General features: G+C 41.7%; 1 protein-coding gene and 1 long non-coding RNA gene across 3 annotated transcripts in view; both read left to right on the top strand.

The window, feature by feature from the left end:
• Positions 1-17,865, top strand: part of LOC114660439 (serine protease inhibitor Kazal-type 1-like) — an 821,621-nt gene that overhangs the window by 791,915 nt on the left and 11,841 nt on the right. The window lies entirely within an intron of this gene.
• LOC114660431 (uncharacterized) lies at positions 1,716-12,595 on the top strand. Its single transcript, XR_007936322.1, has 4 exons — positions 1,716-2,104; positions 2,189-2,244; positions 2,350-2,377; positions 12,519-12,595. It is a non-coding gene; the product is annotated as an uncharacterized LOC114660431 (long non-coding RNA).

Genomic DNA, 17,865 nt, shown 5'->3' with positions numbered 1-17,865 from the left:
TCTTAGAGGTCTCTTTGTGGTCTCTATCACTTGTCATCTTAGGTTTTTGTGGGCAGGCTGCTCTAGCAGATTTCCAGCTCTGCCATGCTCTTTCCATTTCTTCATAATTGATTGAACTGGATATTCAGACTTTTCCTGTATCTGCAGATTTTAGGGCTTATATTTGAAACTTTTTTTTCAGCACCAAGTTCAGATGGTTTGTCCATTTCATGGCTCTTTTATTAGAGAGTCGTGTTCCTACTGCAGTTTTTATTGGAAATCTGTTAAGTCTCAACCGAATGCCAACCCACTTCCAGATGAAAGCCCTGGAGGCCCTGCCACTTCTACGGATGGCCAGAAAAGCCCAGGTGAGTCTATTAGAGAATTCTAAGCTCATTTAAACGACATGCTTTAGATTACTTGATGGTTTGAATATTAGGGATTTGTTATTTTTCCCTGTTGTAACTATTTTCATTAATGTTTTGATGCTTATGATGCCAAATTGCCAACAATGAAAGCTTCCCAGAAATTCAAACTTGAAAAGAATCAAAATAGAACTACACGTTCATTTGGAGTGAATAAAGTTCAAGCAAAGATGGTAGTGAAGGTAAGCTATTTGGGTTTACTTTTTCTTAACTTCCCTCAACCTAATAGGTTGAAAAGTAAGTTTGAAGTTTTCCTTTGGATTATGTCCTCCCAGATATCAGTTGGACTTATGCAACGGAGTCATCAGAATTTAAAAATCCAAAGAGGAGAGACTTTGGCTATTTCTGTTGATCCTGGCATTTCTGCAACTGACTTGTTAGCAATAGCTGAGAAGGAACTTAAAGATGTTTATCGGAACATGTCAGATGGCCCCTATCTGCTTCTCTACCCAGATGGAAAACAAGTTGTTAACATTCCAGGGACCACCAGACCCTTTACTGTCCAAAAATATTATAACACGGTAGGCAAACGCCATGTGCCAATTAAACTCTACATTGGCAGGATGGAACAATTCTGCCTACATGGTAAGTTGTGAGATATTATACTGTAGTTGAGAAAAAAAAACAAACTACAATGTCATGTGTTGGATTACATGTTGTGACCAGCAGGGGGCATTGCAGAACCCTAAACCATAGACACAACTGCACAGACTCTAGTCCCAATATAATAAAAAAGGTTTATTTTCATATAATATCTTATTCAAAGGTTCTAAAATTGGTATAAACACAACACAATCTTAATTCTTCTTCTTCTGGTGAGCTTTGACTATCTTCCACATCCAACTCCAAGTCATCTGGATGAATTCAAGCAGCTCCTTTTACCTTGGACCCAGGAATACTTTCAATGCCAGGGCATATCCCGATGGAAGTACTCTGGATCAATCAGAAGTCCCATAATGTAGGGAGCGTACTCCGTGTAGCACCCTCTGAGGCACCCACAGACCTCAGCAGGGCTATTCCACTGCACTACATTTCCCACCATTCCCTGCGGGTATCTGAATGGGTGCTGAAGCCCAGGCATGCTGCCATCTAGCAGGTTGGCAGAGCATAGAGCTTTGAAACAAAGCTTCCCCTGATCTCATGGGTAGATTGGCCTCCCAGCTAATTCAGGGAATTGAGCCAGTCCCGGCCAGGACACCAGCCCATGCATTTTGTCCTTTACAGTGTATTTCAAACTTAACTAAGAAATTTTAGGTTACTTAATTGGAACATTCAGTGTACAAATAACCACTTAAAAACATTAATTGGTAAAGTTAGGTAATGTAAAGTAGAATCACAGAGAAACAGGCAGGCAGTGTAGCACACTAGTGTTAAGGCTTTGGACCTCAAACCCTGAGGCTGTGTATTCAAATCCCACCACTGACACTGTGGGACCCTGAGCAAGTCATTACGCCCACCTGTGCTCCAACTGGGAAAAACAAAAGAAATGGAACCAATAGTATCTCAAATGTCATACGTTGCTTTGGATAAAGGCGTATCGGCCAAATAAATAAAATGTAGAAACAGCTTTAAGACACATCACCATGTAGAGCACCAAGTTTTATTATTTTACAGTGGACACAAAGGACTATCCTGCAAATTGTGCAGTCAACACAAGTAAAAGGCAGGAATCTGATAACCTTGAACCTTCTCATACTCTGGTAAGCAATTACTTTAAATGATTTTTAAACCACTGTGCTTTGTTATGCATTTTAATTGATGATTTTTTAAATATTCCTTTTTAGTCATTGGAAGGTCCGGATAAATCAAGTCTATCAGTGAAATACCTCACTGAAAACAAGTGAGTATGAATTATTATTTTTTTTAAAAAGCTAATGGGTAGGAATGATGATTTTTTTTTTCTGCAGTAATTGTATTTGTGCATCAAGTTATTTTTATTTTCTAGATTGCCCAAAAGAAAAGTGCACAGAAAGGTAGGAATATTGTGCTTTTTAACCTTCCTCTTGTGTTAGGGTCAGCACCGACCCGTTTTACTTTTTAAATGTATAAAACTACTACCTAATAGTGTTTATTGCATCAAGGCTTTTTGACTTTGTCAGGAATCTGTATTTAATTAAAATAAAACAAAAAAAAAAAAACAATTGTACTAAATTATAAAATGCTCTGGTGAAAATGATTCCCTTTGTGTTGGTAGGGTCAGTTTTGACCCAGTTATAATTTAAGGTTATAAAACAATAGTTAGGGTCAAAACAAAAATCCTAAACACACTTTGAGGGGCTTCTCTCTTTGCCTGTGTGTCTCGTTACCTGAACAAACAAAACAAACAAACAAAGACAGACATGTTCAGACATGGAAGGCTTGCATAAGACAAATTTAGTTTAGCGTTGGTGACTTGCAGAGTACACATCTCCTGTTTGCAGCAGTCAAAAATGAGAAGAAGATTTACAGTAAGCCAAGCTCTGGATCATATCTTTTCTGAAAATGAGGCAGAGGACACAGAACAGTATAGTGATCCAGATGAGCAGGTTTCCGAGGAGGAAGACATTGTAGAGTATCTACCAGAAGGCACAGACACATCTGATGAGTCTGATGAGGAGGTCACCGATGCTGAATCTGCACTCACTCCTGCTGAAACGTTCAAATCCAAAAGTGGTAACATCTGTTGGAGCTCAGTACCTCCTGACTTACCTTGCAGGGCAGCTGCTGCAAATGTCATCAAAATGACCCCTGGAATCACAAGGTTTGCTGTGACGAGAGTAAGTGACATCAAGACATGTTTTGAACTGTTTATGCCATTGTCACTAAAGAAAGTCATGATTGCTATGACAAACCTTGAAGGAAAAAAGGTTCATGGCGACATGTGGAATGACATTGATGAGGGATACCTGGATGCTTATATTGGTGTTCTTCTTCTTGCTGGTGTTTACAAATCCAGCAATGAGGCCACTGATAGTCTCTGGGATGCGTCAACAGGCTGAAATATTTTCCGGGCAACAATGTCACTTCAGTCATTTCGAATGATATCAAGAGTCCTTAGATTTGACAACAGAGAAACTAGAGAAAAATCTGACAAGGTTGCTCCCATCAGGGATGTCTGGGAAAGGTGGGTGCAGCTCCTTCCACTGATGTTCAACCCAGGGCCAGAGGTAACAGTAGATGAACGTTTTGTCCCTTTCCGTGGAAAATGCCCTTTCCAGCAGTACATGCCTAGTAAGCCAGGGAAATACGGCATAAAAATTTGGGCAGCCTGTGATGCAAAAACCAGCTATGCATGGAATCTGCAGATTTACACAGGCAAACATGCAAGTGGCATTCCTGAGAAAAATCAAGGAAAATGTGTAGTCCTCAATATGACTACTGGACTGCGGGGTCACAATATCACATGTGACAATTTCTTTACCAGCTATGACCTTGGACAAGAACTTCTCAGGTGGAAACTTACCATGGTGGGCACAGTAAAAAAAAAATAAACCTGAGCTGCCTGCCGAAATTTTGCAGGTGAAGGACAGGGCTCCACTTTCTTCAAAATTTGCTTTTACAGACACCACCACGGTTGTTTCATTTTGTCCAAAAAAACACCGGAGTGTGATACTTATGCTGTGTCATCAGCAAGTGACAAAAAGCCCATAATTATCTTGGACTATAATAAAAAAAAAGGTGGAGTGGACAACCTGGACAATCTGACTGCCACCTACACTTGCCAGAGAATGACCAGGAGATGGCCAATGGTTGTGTTTTATAACATTCTAGATGTGTCTGCATACAATGCATTTGTGTTGTGGACCCACATTCACCTAGGGTGGAACTCAACCAGAAAAAACAAGAGGAGAATGTTTCTTGAGGAGTTAGGAAGTTCCCTTGTCAAGGCACACATTGAGCGAAGAGAACGGGTGCCCCAGGACCCAGCCGCTGCAGCCTTGGTCAGACAGCTGCAGAGCTCACGTAGCACTCCTTCCACACCATCAGCAACACAAAGAGCATCAGTGCCAGCATCCTCTTCGGCCAGCACTGCCTCAACATCAACCTACACAGCCACAGCCACAACCCCACTGAGGCCACCTGATTCTAAAAGAAAGAGGTGTCAGGTCTGCCCTAGCAATAAAGACAGAATGACAAACGTACTCTGCTTCTACTGCAAAAAACAGATTTGCAAAGAACACACTAAAAGTCTCACTTTTTGCATCTAAATGCACAAGCATGTTCTTGCACACAAAGACGTTTTTTGGAACTAGTGCCTCATTTCTATTGGTTTGATTTGCTTGATTGTTCGTTGTTTGTTTGACCTTGCAAATCCACATTTTGAGATTTACTTGTTTAGCTTTCCATTTATATTAAAGTTATTTTTGAAAATACTTTTTTGCCTTTTTCTTTGAAATAAATATATATGGGTCAAATTTGACCCGTAACACCATAGATGTTACTATAGTAATTAATATTATAATAAAAAATATAGATAACAAATTTATTTAAGAGATGTGTTCTGATACCCCTCAGTAATAGTCAGGTTGTAACATAACAACCTTTTATTTATTTAAATAATTCTCTTGAGGTTCATTTAATCATTTTTTAAAATTGAAAACGAGAGGTATGCTGTTAAAGTAAAAGCTCATGAGGTCACAGCAAAAATATTAAAAACATTCTTTTAATGGACAAGGAAGCGTAACAAAGTAACCAAGAGGTAAGGAAAAAAATTGGATGATAAATAATTGTTTTGAGGGTAATATGGCTGATTAAAGACACGGGTCAAAACCGACCCGTTAACATAAGAGATAGGAACAGAAAGCTAACATAAGAGGAAGGTTAACAGAATTGCACTGATGGCTTCTCAAACTGGCTTGATAAGCTATTGGAGTAAAATTACTTTTGGCTAAACAGATATGGGGAGGCACGGTGGCGCTGCTGCCTCGCAGTAAGGAGACCTGGGTTCTCTTCCCTGCGTGGAGTTTGCATGTTCTCCCCGTGTCTGCCTGGGTTTCCTCCAACAGTCCAAACACATGCAGGTCAGGTGCATTGGCAATCCTAAATTGTCCTTACTGTGTGCTTGGCGTGTGTGTGGGTGTGTGTGTGCCCTGCAGTGGGCTGGCACCCTGCCCGGGGTTTGTTTCCTGCCTTGCGCCCTGTGCTGGCTGGGATTGGCTCCAGCAGACCCCCGTGACCCAGTGTTAGGATATAGCGGGTTGGAAAATGACTGACTGACTAAACAGATGTACTGAATATTGTCCTCACAGGTGGTGCAGTGGTAGTGCCACTGTTTTGCAGTAAGGAGACTGTGGAAGATTGTGGGTTCGCTTCCCAGTTCCTCCCTGTGTGGAAAGCCGCTTTGAGTACTGAGAAAAGTGCTATATAAATGTAATGAGTTATTATTGAATGGGCTGCTATCTTTTGTAACATTTCTCATGCTCTTTAAAATCAAAAGTAGAATTAAAATCCTTCATTTGAAGACATGCAAGATCTCCTGTAGTGTTTTTGCTGCGCCAGACAAAATTTTAATTGAAGCCCCTCAGACAATGTATTTCTCACTTTACACAGCTCTTACAGAGAATGTAGGATTATTGTAATATATTTCTTTTGATATTGTATTCCCTCTTTATTGTTAAGAGTAGCACTGAAAGTCCCAAAAGCACTTCCAAAAATGGCCACTAGCAGAGGAAAGTCAAAGTCAAGTCAAAGTCAAAGTGAACTTTATTGTCATCTCAACCATATACAAGTATACAGATAGACGAAATTGCGAAGCTCAGGGTCCACAGTGTAACAACTTGACGTGCAAATAATAATTTAAAAATAGAATTAAAATTTAAATTAAAATTAAAACACAAACAAGACAAGACAAAGAAGTAGCAGCAATATCGATGTGTAAGATATGTAATATAATAAATAAATAATAAATAATAGATATAAATAATACAGAAATTATCAGTGTATGATAATAGTTGCTTAAGACATGTGTAAACAATGACAGGTCAGAATGTTACTTACTTGCTTAGACTTACTTCCTCCTGCACCATTGAGCTCAGTCAGGAGCAGTGACTTCGGTTTCCCCCGATGCCAAGTTGACTGCACAAAAGTCTTCGAGAAAAGTGTGCCACCAGGTTTGCCTCAATCACCATTGCTTCCATTTCCCATGCACTGGTGGCACAGAGCAGGCCACTTTTGGTAGGCATTCTAGGAGTATGTAGAGAATGTGGCCTGTGAACTGAAACCGGCATTCAGTGACAATGTCAGCCTAGAGGGTAAGTGGCAGATTGACGATACACTTCTTCATTTCTGACATGGTCACGGCATGAGATACAAAGGATCCATCAGAGACACTGTTGCTCCAGAAAGCATTTGATAAGGTGCCACATGAGAGGGTGGGCATCAAATTAAAAGAAGTGGCAGTTCAGGGTGATGTTTTTAGATGGATGCAGAATTGGCTCAGACACAGGAAGCAGAGGTGATGAGGGTGTGAGGAACCTCATCAGAATTGGCTGATAAGAGTGGTGACCAGCAGGGGGCAGTGCTAGGGCTGCTGCTATTTTTAATATCTATAAATGATTTAGAAAGGAATATAAGTAAGAAGAAGGTTAAGTTTGCAGATGATACCAAGATAGGTGGATTAGCAGATAATTTGGAATCCGTTATATCATTACAGAAGGACTTGGACAGCAGACAGGCTTGGGCAGATTTCTGGACGATGAAATATAATGTCAGTAAATGTCAAGAATTACATATATGAAGTAAAAATGTTTTCCTTGAGTACACAATGGGCAGTCTGAAAATTGAGAGTAGACCTTATGAGAAGGACTTAGGAGTCATAATGGACTCTAAGCTATCGACTACCAGCCAGTGTTGAGAAGTCATTAAGAAGGCAAACAGAATGTCAGGTTATATAGCGCCTTGATGTGTGGAGTACAAGTCACAGGAGGTTCTGCTCAAGCTTTATAACACACTGGTGAGGCCTCATCTGGAGTCCTGGGTGCAGTTTTGGTCTCCAGGCTACAAAAAGGACATAACAGCACAAGAGAAGGTCCAGAGAAGAGCGACACGGCTGATTCCAGGGTTACAGGGGATGAGTTATGAGGAAAGATTAAAAGAGTTGAGCCTTTACAGTTTAAGGAAAAGAAGATTAAGAGGTGACATGATTGTTTCAAATTATGAAGGGAATTAGTCCAGTGGATCGAGACTATTATTTTAAAATGAGTTCATCAAGAACACAGGGACACAGTTGGAAACTTAAGGGGAAATTTTGCACAAACATTAGGAAGTTTTTCTTTACACAAAGAACGATAGAAACTTGGGATAAGTGACCAAGTAGTGTGGTAAACAGTAGGTCTTTAGAGACTTTCAAAACTCGACTTCATGTTTTTTTGGAAGAAATAAGTGGACAAGACAGGCGAGCTTTGTTGGGCTGAATGGCCTGTTCTCGTCTAGAGTGTTCTAATGTTCAACCGTTTCACGATGGTTGCAGTTGCTTTCCACGTTTCACTGGCATAGATAGCAGTAGGAATTGCAATTGAATTCAGAAGGCGTATTTTAGTTGGTAGGGAAATGCTGTTGGATTTCCAGATGGACCCCATGCTGCGCATAACAGCCTTTGCCTTCCTAATTCAATATAGTTTGTCTTGATTGGACCCACCATATGTCACCACAATGTTATTGAGGTAGGTGAAGTGAGACACTTCCTCAAGACGTTGTTGACCTACGTAGATGGAGGTGCTGGCACTGGAGTATCCTCCATGTGGTATCTTGCTTTTTAATGCACTGATTCACAACCCAACTTTTGCTACCTCATGCTCCAATGCTGCTGTGTACCCACTGAGCGCTCACTGAAATCCTGCCAAAAACCTAAGCTAGATAAAAAAAGGGGTCACGTAGAATATGTTATAAAAGATGTAGCACAAAAATGCTCTGGAAGTACATGAAGCTCTGTGGAGCACACAAGGAAAAAAGGAGATGCCAACAAGGGCAATTCAAGACCAACAAGTCCCAAGACAGAATCCAGTAGCAAAGTCAAAACTCATCATGCAAAATGGTCAAACAAGATCCAGTAATATCAAAAAGCAAAAGCACAACAAAACACAAGAACACTCATCATCTCCCTAGCGCATTGGAAATGAACCACCAGGGACAGTGGGAAACTCTCTGAATATATAGGGTGGTGGGTTGCTCCTGGTGGTGATTGGCAGGTGGCCCTGCCTCTTGGTGACAACCCACAAAACACGAGGCACACAGCACAGACAGCTTATACACAAAGAAACCAAACAACACCCTACCCAAATAATACAATACATAAAATAATAATAAATCTCTAACATAATTCACAACATTAACAAAAGAATCTAACAAATAAAGAAACCGTAAAACAAAGATTTGAACCCCAGCCAGTGTTTCCTGAAATATAACATCTACAAGGTGTATCAGGGGCCAAAATCCACAGAAGGCCTTCTACACAACACAGAGACAGTGTGCTAACACGGTGACGTGTTTATGAATAGATTCAGTTTGAAAATGGTCAGACAAGTGTTCAAGTGTTAAGTATCGACGTCCACTACCTACAACAGCACCAAGCAAATCGATTCCATGATTCTGATGAACTAATGAGGATTTCAGCCCCCGGTATGGCTAAGGTTAATGGGAGTCAGACGACTTCTTCTTCTTTCGGCTGCTCTCATTTAGTGGGTCACCACAGCGGATCATCCATCTAACCCTATCTCTTACATCAGTGGTTCTCAACCTGTGGGGCGTAATTTCGCTATTCGTAGGGAAATTTTAAACTTGTAGCGGTGTATCGACAGCAAAAAATATAGGAATACATTTTATTAGGGTTTCAAAAAAATGAAAACCCGGGTCGCAAATACTTAAAGGTTGAGAAACGCCGTCTTACATCATTTTCTGCCACACCGACTGCCTTCAAGTCCTCCTCTCTGGTCTTCCTTTTTTCCTCTTGCCTGGTGGCTCCATCCCCCCACATTCTTTTCCCGATACACCCCTCATTTCTCCTCTGCATGTATCTAAACCATCTCAATGTAGCCTCTCTCAGTTGGTCACCAAACTATCGTACCTGTGTTGTCCCTCTAATATCCTCATCCCCAATCCTGTCTACCCTTGTTACTCCAAGCAAAAATCCCAGCATCTTCAACTCCGTCACTTCTAGCTTTGCTTCCTGTCTTTTCGTCAGTGTCACCGTCTCCAAATCAAACAACATACTGTAGCTGGCCTCACTACTGTTTTATAGACCTTCCCTTTCAGTCTTGCAGTTATTCTTCTATCACAAATCACTCCTGCTACTCTTCTCCACACCCTTCCTGCAATCTCTTTTTCACCTTTCTGCCGCATTCTCCGTTGCTTTAGACTGTTGAACCCAAGTATCTAAATGCATCTACCGTCACCCCCTCTGCTCCTTGCAGTCACACCCTTCCACCTCTTATTCATGCACATGTACCTGGTCTTACTCCTACTGACTCTCATTCCCCTGGTTCATCTCTACCTGCTGTCTATTCTCACTACAGATCATAATGTCATCCGCAAACATCACAGCCCACGGAGAGTCCTGTCTGATTTCACCTGTCAACCTGTCCATCACCACTGCAAATAGGAAAGGGCTCAGAGCCGATCCCCGATGTAATCCCACTCTCATCTTGAGCCAGACTTCACTGCAGTCACAACGTTATGTCCTACATACATATCCTGCACCTTCCTCACATACTTTTCCGATACTCTTGGCTTCTAGTACCATAACTCCTCTCTAGCCACCCCATCATACGCTTTCTCAAAGTCCACAAACATGCAATGCAACTTCTTCTGACCATCTCTGTACTTCTCCATCAACACTCTTAAAGCAGACATCACATCTGTAGTACTCTTTCCTGGCATGAGACCATATTGCTGCTTACACTGTAAAAAATACAGTAATGCGTTAAAAGTACTTAAAAAAAATAAGGCAACAAATTACAAGCAATATTTTGGAGTAGATTTAATATACTGCACTATTGAGTAAACTTCATTTATTAATTTACTCAAATTTACCTAAAATAAATGAGTTTGATTAAATATAAATAGTGGCAAAAATGGTTTTATTTTACTCCAATTTTCATTTGAATTACAGTACTCAAAAAAAAGGAGTAATAATGCAACGCTGGACAGTAATGACTGTATAACAAATACATGCTAAAATTCCATATATCTTTATTTATTTGAACATACACAGATAGTCACAACAACGGAGTTATATTTTCAAAGGAAAATTAAATCAAATGTCTGAGGATAATTTTTACTGAATTACTGACATTCAAATCTCAATGCAAATTTTCTTTTCTTTTTTTAAACTTACACAAAAAGTATATGTCAATCAAATAATGTCCCAGGAATGAGTGGTAAACGGGAAGGAAATGTAGATGGCGAAAGAGTGAAATCCTGCAGCAGATGCCGCTCTTCAAACACTTCCTGCATTTACGCCAACATATCCGCTTAAATGAATGGCCGCCTTTTCCACTACTTCTCAGTATGTTGTGGCACCCGGCTGGGGTTCATGGCTCCATGGCTGGCTCCTCCAGAACACAAGGGGCCGTCCGCCCTGGTTGCTTTGGGGGCCACGGGTACAGAGCTTGGAAGTTCTACCCTGTAGGGGCCCATGGTCACCGCCAGGGGGCGCCCTGATGCCTTGGGAGCCCTGGACCTCAGCACTAACGCCACACCCGGAAGTGCTGGGGGGAAGAGGATTGGGGACACCTGGAGGATTTCTGGATACACCGCCAGAGCTTCCGCCACACAGGGGTCTGGCTATAGAAGCCCTTAGGATGCACCTGGAGTCCATCCGGGGTGTATAAAAGGGGCCGCCTCCCTCCTGTCATAGGCAAGAGTCGGGAGAGGAGAAGGACGAAGCTTGGTGGAGAGGAGTGGAGGCGGACCAGAGACTAGAAGGCATTGTGCTGTGGCCAAGGACTTGAGGGGTGATTGGTGCTGCGGCACTGGGATTGTGCACTTCAGTAATTGTAAATATGAATAATAAACGTGTGTTGGGTGATAACATCTTGTCTACCTGTCTGTGTCCGGGCTGTTCCACACAATGTGATAGCGAAAATCCTGAAATAAAATAGGACATAGGTAATCAAACATCGCTAAATAAATCACAGTATTAAAAATTAACCAGAAAATCCATGACCTATGTAGAACACTAATTAAATAAGAGGTCAGATAATACCGTGACGGTTAAGCAAGCGTCTTTTTATGTTGTTTACAGGTCGTAATTTAGGACAAACGCCATAGCGTTCTCAAACTTATCTCAAAGTGTCATTTTCTTTTTCTGTGTAAAATAAAAGTTTTAAACGATAAAAAAAAAAATATGAACATACGTAACTATCCGAGAAATGTGCCTGCTTTTTAAAGCAACCCAACGAGGTAGGTTGTTAGAAAGACGCTACCTCGCTCGCCATGTTTCCCACATGATGGGAAAGGTTTCATGAAAACAACAAATGCTTACGTCTGTAACTATACGAAATGAAATACTAGTTACTCATTATGGAATTATTATTCTTTATACTTACACATTCCTAGTAAAATAACTCTTATTATGGATAAGCGTTACAGCTGAATGCATTGTCGTAAAGATCAGATGTGAGAGGAAGTGCCGTGTCATTAAATTTAACTTAGCTTAAATGTGTTCAATTCACAGTATAGTTTTTTTTACTTAGAATAAGTTATAAAAATGTTTACATTTTAAGAAAAATAATAAGTTAACATTATTTTAAATTTTTTTATTGAATTAGAATTAAATAATCAATAAAAAGGGTAAAACCCATTTTTATTAATTAAAGTAATGATTGTTTTGTGTATAGTTAGCTATTTTTTGTTATTATTTTTCACACATGCAAGATTTATTTTTTACAGTGTACAGATCACCAGACTGTTGTGCCAGATGTGGAGTGTTTGCAAGTCAGGGTCAGTGTTGTTTAAACAAAATGCCAAACCTAAGTTTTGCCATCCTAGGTGACCCCAAAGTCCCCTATCTGGTAGGACTGGCCCAGTATGCATGTAGACGCAGCTTTTCATTGTGGGATATTGTAACTGTTATTCATTACACTGAGCTTTGGTTAGCACTTGTTTGTCTGAATTGTATTTTCTATATATTAAATTTAGGTGTACCGTATGTGTATATTAAAGGAGGAAGCAAAATCATCTGAACAGTCAAGTACGACAAGACAAGACTTTTATTGGTATAAAAGCATTTAGTATTATCCCATTCATTTCAAACTGTTCCACACTTTAACTTTCTTTACAGTTGACTTTTTCTCTCTGCAGTGACGACACAAATAAGTTGGCTGCAGCTGTGCTACAGAGTGGCAGCTGTGATGCTGCCACTGCAGAAAAGTATGTACCTTTCCATTATTTAACTGTAAAATCTTTACGATTTGTTTGGTGTAAATTGTACATTAACTATCTATTAAGTGTACCACTATTAATAGATAGTGTAGATAGAACGAGGGAACACACACATCCACAAAAGAAATGTTGGGGCACCAACCGGGTCACCCCTTTTAATAACTGACAAATGCCAAAAATAAACCGCTGCTCGATGGTGTGAATAACAAGAACAAAGTAAAAGCAATACTGCCAGGTAGGGCTGAGGGCACTGCAGGGTAGTCACTTTATCAGGTAGGAGCCCCATCCTGCCGTCTGCTCTTCCCAGAATGGAACCAACACCTCTCAGGAGCACCTCAGCTTTATAGTCAGAGGACCAGAAAGGAGCAGAGTCAGTTGCCCACACTGGCTGGTTTCTCCGGGCTATGGGTGAAAGAAACATTATCCACGTGGATGAGTCTCGGCTTCAAGGTGGACCAAAGAAATGCTGGAAGGGACTACTTGAAGTGTTCCTCTCAAGGTGTGCTCCATTCCATATATGCAGCTTGAGACACTTGCCGGGGACCGTGCGCTTTGGAGATGGACAATCATTGAAGGAGTCCATCACTTTCAACAACAATGTAGGAGAGAATGGCAAGACATCACCCTTGATACTAACCCACTGCGCCTGGGGGGCAATTCCCTTGCCCATCGTCCCCCCAGGTCTGCTTTTCCCAAACTGACCTATTCTCCCACCAGTGTACACATAAGAGGGGGATAGATGAAGATAGACAAATGGATGGACAGCGTTATCGTCGGATTGATGGACAGCAATGATGGATGAAAGATGAGATAATATCATCAGCAGCATCACCCTCTTGTGTCCCAAAGGGGTAGTGCTTACCTGTGATGTGCCCGAACAGTGACCCTCAGAAGTGCATGTGTGGCAATAGTTTGTCAATTAGTTAGTACTTTATTTGTCCAAAGGCAAAATTGAGCTTTTTTACAGAGGTCCGAGAAATCCATATTACTAACCGAGAATGGTAAACCGGATATGGACGTAGGGACCTGCCCATGGACGCAGGAGACATAGTGCGCAGGCGCCACACAAAGCCCCCCCGCCCCAGAGCGAAACGGGAGAGACTACAAACCGTCTGACATGCCGCAAACCAGGCAGGCACGGCTCCAAAAAGAAACCGCTCGACTGACCGAGCTACAAAGTGAAACGGGAAACACGACAGTGGTCCACAATGCACTGCATGATAGTACGGAAGAAGCTCCGTATTAACAATGGGGGGCCCCAGAGTGACACGGGCGGACGCTCCGTATTAAACGTACGTCATCCTCACACGTCCAAACTATACAGCATAGGTGGATCACATTACAGTGATGCATTATTGACAGTACAGTAAAGATCACAGTATCGCAAACAAATGGAAATTAGTACTCGAAAAAGGGAGAATATAATCACCACGGACCAGGTGTCATTGAAACAAAAGCAGGATAAAGCGAGGTCAGAAATAAAAGACAGAGTAGAAAACAAAGTAAAACGTCATAAAGAGGTTAAAGAACAGGGCCAAACACATGGAGAGCAGGTTACAGATGACGAAAACTGGAATGCAACAGCTTCAAAAAAGCCTAGGCACAAAACACATGCACAGCGAGATACAGAATATAAAGGCAGAAACAATGACAGTTGAACGTCCACACCACACAGCGGAGGCAGACCCGGAAGGTGCAGGCGCCTACATCGCGCGTCGGAAGGCGCGGTAAAGTACGAAAGGCAAAGGCGCCTACACAGTATGGTAAAACCCGACATAATACGGAAGGTGCAGGCGTCACCGTCATATTGTGCGTGGCGCTACTGCGGAGTGAAGTTAGGAATAATGTGCTGCTTGGGATCATACAAAACGCCGAACGCGACCCACCATCTGAAACTGTGGAGGCAAAGCGGGCACGGATTCAAACCAAACAAGCTCGACTGACAGATATACGCCTACAATGCGCGTCTCAAACTGCAGAAGCAGGGCAAGCACGGGTTCAAAACAACGCAAGCTCCTACAACGCGCGTCTGAAACTACGGCTGCCCAGCGGGCACGGGTTCAAAACGCCGGGGGTAGGCGAGCGAAGCCCCCTTGTATTATAAGAACAAGCCCCCTGAAATACATCTCTCTCTTTCTCTTATGACTTTTTGTGCCCAGTGGTACACAAGGAAGGAATATAATGACACCAAGCAGATTTGTCAAGTGCAAGTGATTGTGCTTCTGTCCAATTCCTACCCAATAAATGAAGGTCTTCATTAATATTTTTCACCCAGATCATCCTTGGTCTGCCTGGTTGGCATTTTCCAGAAAGGGTCCACTGCATGGCCTTGTTTGGGCAGTCTGCTGTTGTCTAGTTGTTCAAACATATGAATGGCTGAACCAGGCCAGGCATCATCTCTGAATTTTTAGACTGATGGGCAACTGGGCAGCTCTTATCCGGACCATATCTGTAGTGGTCATATCTTACCATTGTACCAGTTTAGTGCATTGTGCTTTCATGAGGGACCATGTCTCAGCTCTCATACTGTATATATAGAAGAACTGGGATGATAACACTGTTATATACTTTTATCTTGGTATATATAGAGAGTTGCTTGTTGTTCCACATTTTCCTCTGTCTGCTCATGGTAGAGGATGCCTTGCCAGTGCATGTCTTGATCTTGGCCGTAGTGCTGTTGTCACAGATAAGCAGGCTGCCCAAATAAGTGAACTTTTGAATGTTGTGCACACGATTGCCATTGATGTTTCTTAGAGGGGAGCCTGAAGTGTTTATTTCTATCAATTTCATTTTTTTGGTTGAGTTGAGCAATCCTAGTTACTTCCCGGTGATTGCTAGGTGATTAATCTTGCCTTGTGCCTTTTGTGCATTAGTTTCAATCATTGACATCATCGGCAAATTCTATTGACTCCAATTGGTTACCATCTACCCAGTGTGGCTCTTTCATATTTCCAGTGCCATGCAACAGCCAGTCAATCACAAAGCTGAACAGAAGAAGGGATAACACACATCCTTGTTTCACTACTGTGACCACCTGAAACTATTTTGTCATGCCCTGGTCTAACTTGATACAGTAATCCCTCCTCCTTGCGTTCCAGAACCCCCCGCAAAAGGTGAAAATCCGCGAAGTAGAAACCATATGTTTATATGGTTATTTTTATATTGTCACGCTTGGGTCACAGATTTGCGCAGAAACACAGGAGGTTGTAGAGAGACAGGAACGTTATTCAAACACTGCAAACAAACATTTGTCTCTTTTTCAAAAGTTTAAACTGTGCTCCATGACAAGACAGAGATGACAATTCAGTCTCACAATTAAAAGAATGCAAACATATCTTCCTCTTCAAAGGAGTGCGTGTCAGGAGCAGTGACTGTCACAGAGATAGAGAGAAAAGCAAACAAATCAATAGGGCTGTTTGGCTTTTAAGTATGCGAAGCACCGCGGCACAAAGCTGTTGAAGGCGGCAGCTCACACCCCCTCCGTCAGGAGCAGAGAAAGAGAGAGAGAGAGAGAGAGAGAGAGAGAGAGAGAGAGAGAGAGAGAGTTTGTTTTTCAATCAAAAATCAATACGTGCCCTTTGAGCTTTTAAGTATGCGAAGCACCATGCAGCATGTTGCTTCACTAAGCAGCTGCACAGAAGGTAGCAACGTGAAGATAATCTTTCAGCATTTTTAGACGAGCGTCCGTATTGTCTAGGTGTGCGAACAGCCCCCCTGCTCAATCCCCCTACGTCAGGATCAGAGAAAGTCAGCGCAAGAGAAAGAGAAAAGTAAGTTGGGTAGCTTCTCAGCCATCTGCCAATAGTGTCCCTTGTATGAAATCAACTGGGCAAACCAACTGAGGAAGCATGTACCAGAAATTAAAAGACCCATTGTCCGCAGAAATCCGTGAACCAGCAAAAAATCCGCGATATATATTTAAATATGCTTACATATAAAATCCGCGATGGAGTGAAGCCACGAAAGGCTGAAGTGCGATATAGCGAGGGATTACTGTACAACATTCCCTCCTCTGATACAAGCTGGCAATCACCTGTATGAATTTGGGTGTGATGTATTATGGCATCCCATCCAAATACACACATCTCTCTATTATAAAAAAAAATCTTGGGAGGGAGACAAGACGTGATCTTCTCGGAGGACACAAAGAAGTGAGATAAAAGGATAGCTGCTGTACAGGCTTCTAAATGATCGCCGTGCAGCGCAGATCATGCAGCATGGCACTAGCAGCTCCCGTGGGGATAACTCATTCACTACAGCTTTATTACTGGCAAATATCAAGAAATAAAAACTGAATGAAATGAAAATAACAATCTCTTTAAATTGTATATACAGATAGCCAAACCCGGGGAGCCCCCTAGTAAATTAATTTTGGCTTGGCTAAAGATAAAACAGCAGTCAAAGTGAGGCACTAAAGTTATATTGTCATTGGTATGAAGGAGCCCCTGTAGCGTTTTTTGGCACGTCAGCTGATTAATTCTTCGGTGTTGGTGTGTCAGAGAGAAGATGTGCAGCATTGTTCACAATGGCACTCAGTTTTATCTTCATTCTCTGTTCTTCTACTACCTCCAGTGGGTCCAGAGGGCATCCCATAACTGAGCCGGTCTTCCTAATTAGCGTACTTATTCGGTGCGCCTCACTAGAAGTGATATTATCAGCCCATCACAGTAATAATAGACACTGACTGATGACGTGAAAATAATTTCTAATTAGCAGAATGGAAGACATCTCTGCCGAGGCTGTCATTTCCAACCTTGCAGCAGCCATTCTGAAGTCATCTTGGTGGACATTCAGCATTGACAGAGCAAATGTATGGGATGGCGCTGCACTTGGCTTTAGACATCCATTATATGATCCAAGACAAGATATATTAGTCAAGTTCACAGATGATGCCAGGCAAAGAGTGGAAGACATGGATGCCAATGGGTCTAAAAGAGAGTTTCTTTATTTACTCATGGAGTGTCTGAAAACGAGAAGAATCTTTGGTGGGCCTGAGGACAGCAACTCTCTAATATTTCCCAATGAAGGTGTGTGTAGTATTACTTTTGTTCTTTGAATATTTTTAAAGAAAATGCATTGCCTGGTAAATTTGTTGTTTTTCCTT

Source organism: Erpetoichthys calabaricus, chromosome 11 (assembly GCF_900747795.2).
Source record: "Erpetoichthys calabaricus chromosome 11, fErpCal1.3, whole genome shotgun sequence".
NCBI classification, from domain to species: domain Eukaryota; kingdom Metazoa; phylum Chordata; class Cladistia; order Polypteriformes; family Polypteridae; genus Erpetoichthys; species Erpetoichthys calabaricus.
The sequence above is the reverse complement of the archived record's forward strand: the minus strand, read 5'-3'. Positions and strand labels throughout refer to the sequence as shown.